At 34.2% G+C, this 5,726-nt stretch overlaps 1 long non-coding RNA gene across 4 annotated transcripts in view; it reads left to right on the forward strand.

The window, feature by feature from the left end:
• Positions 945–5,726, forward strand: part of LOC109224629 — a 19,543-nt gene continuing 14,761 nt past the window's right edge. For all 4 annotated transcript variants that reach the window (XR_002067742.1, XR_002067748.1, XR_002067744.1 and 1 more), the window contains exon 1: positions 945–1,551. This is a non-coding gene — a long non-coding RNA (uncharacterized LOC109224629). The remainder of the gene's footprint in view (positions 1,552–5,726) is intronic.

A 5,726-nucleotide genomic window follows, 5' to 3' on the forward strand; every position in this document is an offset into this window, starting at 1 on the left:
CTCAACGTTTGGAAAATTGATTCTAAAGAGTTTAGTAGGTCTAAAGATAGTGATTGATAGGTTAATTCTCTGTGGATCCGACTCTGGGCATAATACTCAGGTTATATTTACAACATCCGCATTGTCCTTTTTATAAGATATAGTTGGACGTGATCATGTAATACCTACCGTGGGACATCCCAAAGAAATGAGATCTGACACACATCCCACAGAATACTTCTTCCTTCTTTAATTGTCTATGTGATATACTAATATATTGAAAAGATTGGGGCCCACCTCGTTGATTCCTCCTTTTTGGACTTTCCAAATTTGTTTATGTTTTCACATAATATTAGGGTGTTCTTAGGTGCATGATTGAGGTTAGAATAGTAGATTGCAACTGTATCAAATTAGTTTAGTTCTTTAAGAAAACAATAGGGAACGTTTTGTTTTATATTAGTCTTCTTGATTTAGCTAGTGATTTAATTAAGACTAATTAACAATAATTATTCGTTGGTTTCTTTCGTTTTCTTTTTCTAATAGTATCTAACTAGTACTAGTAGATTCCTTCTGAACATGTCATGTTGTGATATGTTTTATTTGAGCACATTAGCTTATATTATTTTAACAAAATTCTTACTATCACTTTGTTTTTTTTTGAAAGTCAAATATGTCTTATTCATCACATCATTGGGTAGATGTCTGTCCCAACAACCTCGAACAAAGTGATAGTAAGAATTTTGTTAAAATAATATAATCTAATGTGCTCAAACAAAACATATCACAACATGACATGTTCAGAAGGAATCTACTAGTACTAGTTAGATACTATTAGAAAAAGAAAACGAAAGAAACCAACGAATAATTATTGTTAATTAGTCTTAATTAAATCACTAGCTAAATCAAGAAGACTAATATAAAACAAAACGTTCCCTATTGTTTTCTTAAAGAACTAAACCTAAGAACACCCTAATATTATGTGAAAACATAAACAAATTTGGAAAGTCGAAAAAAGAGGAATCAACGAGGTGGGCCCCAATCTTTTCAATATTCTACTTATTTAGAAGCGGGAGTTGAGGTGCTTTTTGTCGTCCGGCTTCTGCAATTACAACAAACTCCCTTCTTTGTATCAAAATCCGGGGTTATTTTGATCTTTCTGTCATGTCTTACACAGCCGATTTTGTGGACGCAAAATCGCTGAATTCTTTTTCGTTCCCTCCGTGCTCTGTTTCTCTCTCTTGGGTACGCGCGCCTTTTTGTCGTCTCCTTCGCTTCCGGCGTGGAAGATAAACTGGTTCTTGCTTTTGGCGCTGTGACCTGTTCTTCTCGCTCTGCACCACCTACGTTTTTGGTGGGTATCTGCAATTAACGTTGTCCCTTGAAGTCTGTTTACTTTGGTACCCCTTGCTTCTGCATATTTGCTCTTTAACCTCAACGTTATAGCGGACAATTTACCGCACTGGTTAGCTGTGATCGCCCAATAAATTGTGAAACACCTTTTGTTTTGCTTGGGTTTCCTCCTTGTTTTTGCAGCTTCACTTTTCTGCTATCTTTCTGTTTGGTGGCTGAAAGGTGAGTACTCTTCGTATTTCTTCTCCTTCTTTAGATTTGTGTGGCTGCGTTAATGGACCGCAACGGGTTCGGCAACTTTTAACTGCTACCTAATGGTTTATATGTGAACTAATTTATTGTTCTATAAATCATCTGCATCCATTTTGTTCCGCTGATTTAGTCACAGCCTCAGAGGATGCATTGTAATTTAATTATTTGACTGATTAGAAATTTCTTATAGTTGATTTTGGATATAGATACCTATTTTGCTGAAACCTTCAGAGTAGTTGCCGTCCAAGAGAGAATTGGATTTGAGTTTGACCTTGTTGAAATTTTATGCGCTCACCCTGGTCTTGCGCAATGGATAATCCCACTCAGGGTTGTAGCTACCTTTGGTGAAGGGGTTCAATTGATCCGGTGGAAAGTTACAATTTGAAAAAAGGATAAAAACAAATTTCTTTGTATATACCAACCATTGAGCCTCCTTGACATAGGTTCATATCTTATTTATGACATTCTTACATTTTTTTGAATCCCCTTATTCAAAATTCGGACTCCACCACTGACCGTTATTGGGTGGATTGTGTGCATCATCTGTGCTCATTCCGCTCTTTTGATTCCGTCAGAGAATACGTTCTAACTTCACTATATTCGCATTATCTGGTTGACTACTTAAATATAATTCTTTTATAGTTGATTTAGGATAGATTTTTATATCTTTGGAGAAATCTCCTGATTATTAAGCTTGTATTCTGCTATTGCTTACGACACAATCCACAATGATCGAAAGCTGTAAAAAGACAACCTTCTGCAGATGGTGTGCAGGAATGAACTGTAAAGCAAATTGATGGTTCATGAGTTATCCAAGTGTAAGAAGGAAGCTCTGTATTTAAGAATAAATATAACATCAACTGTCAGTACTCTAGCCTTCGTCTTTCGCCTCCTCCTTTAGATCTAAATGACCTTCTTATGGATTTTGTGAATAGTTTTTGAAATGCTCTTCTATAAATTTTATAATGTTTACTTCCATCTCTATTTTTCTTATTCCAATTTTAGGCTCCTTTTTAGATCCTTGTAGTCTTAACGATAAACGAAAGTTAAATCAGTCATGAATAAAAGTTAACATGATTATAGATAAAGTACCATATGAATCGCAGGAATAGAAAGAACAGGAAAAAAAAAACTTTTTCTATTCCTTATATTGCTATAGGAAGGAAGTCGTACCCCTACCACAAAAAATTCTTTTAAATTATAGCTATCTCTATCGCACTAGACAAAGATCAATTTCCTTCGAACTCACAAAAAAATAAAAAAATCTAAACAAAGACCACATGTATACAGATATTGATATGGCTCTTCTATCTAGCTGTACATGAGTTTGGATAGAGTTTTACATCTTATTAGCAGAAATTATGACGTGTGGTATGAAATTTAGATTAGACGAAAGTCCGATACTATTAGGAATCAGAATTGAGTTCGTGCTCTGGAAAGTCCAGAAAATATGATAACGACTATGTTTAAATGGAGTTTCAAATTGAATAAAGAGGGAACTTAATCTCTTACTCAGGAAAAGTTTAAATGTTGTACAAAGGGAGTTGATAGATATGTGTGAATTCGGTATTTACATTGCATTCACCCTCGTTCCATATTTACAAATTTTTGAAGCTCAAAGTTCTTATGTAATCTTCCAGCTGATGAATCAGCTCTCACTGCATGAATAGATCATTGTAGAATTTCACACACCTTAGCATAATAGTGTCATCTGCAAAAACATCCATAAGGTTAGTCATATCATTTCCAAAATCTCAGCTGATCCTGTAGGTATATTTATGTATAAAAAAATTGAGTTTAGTAACAACCCAAACTAATGACAGTTGTATATTAAATAACAAAAGAAGAAGTAAATCCTTTTTTAGGGTATCCCACAAATTGTCACATTCTAAAACTAGATGCTTTCACTCCAAAATTACCTTCCAACTATAGGTGCCTTCAAACAGCTCCAACAAAGCCTTCTTCTTTCATAAAGAGATAATAGATAAACATGAATTACTTCAACTTTTCTTACTCTATGTGAAAAAAGCTACAGCGAGAATATTATCAGCCGGACAGCGAAACTGCTACTTTATGTGATTCACAAATAAAATAATAGCAACTAAAGGTCAGAGTATTTACAATCAGATTGAGGACTTACTAATTGCTCCAGGAGTCAGTGACTTGTAATTAAAGCTGAATGACATAGTGAGGTTATCAAAGTTTAGATGTCGGACAACTAAGTTCCATTGTGTATAATTCATTCGGTAATTGAAGTTTGTTATAGTAATCTTCACTCTCAAATATTCCTTGTAATCGAGTTTCACATGCCAATGAATGCATACACATGATTTGTGCATGTTGACATGTGATTTTTGACCCTCCCCGAAATTTTACCCATTTTAGCATGTAAATATTTAGTTTAGGCCTAATATCGCCATTTCAACTAATTTTTACTATTTTACTTTATTTTATTACAAGAAAATGAAAAATTATAAAAAATAAGTTTATTAATATTTTATAGTCATTTTTAACCTTAAAAAAATACAAAAATAGTACCCTATCTTTATTTTTATAATCTTGAAAACACAAAAAAATAGTTTTATGTTCTATAGTTTAGTTCAATTAATTAAAATTAGTTTTATATTTTTATATTATAATTGTACATAATTTTAGAATAAAGAATTAGTTTTAGGTTGGTTTATCCCGTTTTTATAAATCTTATAGTCCATTTTTTAGTCTTTGGCCCAAAATCCCTAGCCCATAGTTTCTAGGCCCATACCTCTAACCCAATCCCTACCCTATATAATACTACCTACACCACAAACACACCCTACACTCTAAAATATACAATCAGGCATATACACTCTAATTAGGAGCGCCGCTTCAGGATAGAGGAGACCACTTCGTCTTCTTCACGAGCCCCCCCTCCCTTGAGCTTCTTCTCCATTTTTCAAGCAAGAGAACTTCTCCTTCTCCATTTTTCAAGCAGCAAACCTTAACGCCATCTTCCCCATCAAATAACCATGTAATCTTCCACAAATTTCACTCCAACAGATCCACACAAAACAACCATGAAATTGCTCAAAATCTGACAAAAAAAAGTCGAAGCTCAACTCAAAAACAGCAGTGAGGAAAAGGTGCCAAACAGTCCCGATTAGCTCTAAACTCTAGCGAAAAACAGCTCTATTCTTAATTGAAACTCAGCAAAATCAGGCCCAAAATCATCATCCAAAATCGTGTGGGTCTGGGTCTGTTCGAGGTTTCCGAGTTTTGGGTTCAGTCGCGGACTTACTCGCGGTTCTTGTCTTGAATTAATTTTTGGCTTCGAATTCGGTAAGTGATTTTCTCTTGTAACTCATCCGTGATTGCTATACAAAGTTTTCTTGGAGACTCTACTTCATTGAAGCTTCACTCTTAAAGGACCATCTTTCTCTCTTTAATCTCAATTTCAATGATGGTACTGTGATGCTTATCTCTGGATTTACTTATGCTAATTTAGTTGATTGAATTGCCTTGACTGAATATATTACACTTGATATGTTGTGTTGATCGATGAATATTGGTTGATTTGAGTTGAATTTTTGGTTGAAATTTTAATTGTAAACAACTTATGAATTATTGTCTGGTGGGTTTATGTTGATACTTAATTCAAATGGAAACAGTTAATGAGTCGTTGAAGTAAGTGTGAATAAATGGAATGGGATTGGATTTTGATTGGCAGCAGAGATGCGGTAACTTTGTAATTAAGTGTTTAAGTAATTTCTTAGCTATTTCGATTATGAAAAAATGCAATTACGTTGAAAAATCTCATGTACAGTGACATTTCCTGGTGCTGGAACTACCTATAAAACATTGGTTTTGATTTTTTTTTTTTTTTCTTATTTTGTTTTTCTTGAAATCAGCTGGTTGCACAAGACAGTTGCACGTATGTGGAATGATGGATTTTGAAAGTAGATTGTGTATTTTCATTTCTGAACTTATTTTGGAAGCTTCTGCTTACTTGTCACTAGTTTTAGATAAAAATACAAAGGAACTTTTGTCAAAGTAGTTCATGCATGGCCCTCGCTTTATTTAATCTTGAATTGATCCTTAGATTCCGAGGCGTGCCATTTAGCAAATTCCTTGGCCCTCGCAAAGTGCAAACGCGTAGTTGCTTTAGGCGC

Source organism: Nicotiana attenuata, chromosome 1, assembly GCF_001879085.1.
Source record: "Nicotiana attenuata strain UT chromosome 1, NIATTr2, whole genome shotgun sequence".
In the NCBI taxonomy this organism is placed as follows: domain Eukaryota; kingdom Viridiplantae; phylum Streptophyta; class Magnoliopsida; order Solanales; family Solanaceae; genus Nicotiana; species Nicotiana attenuata.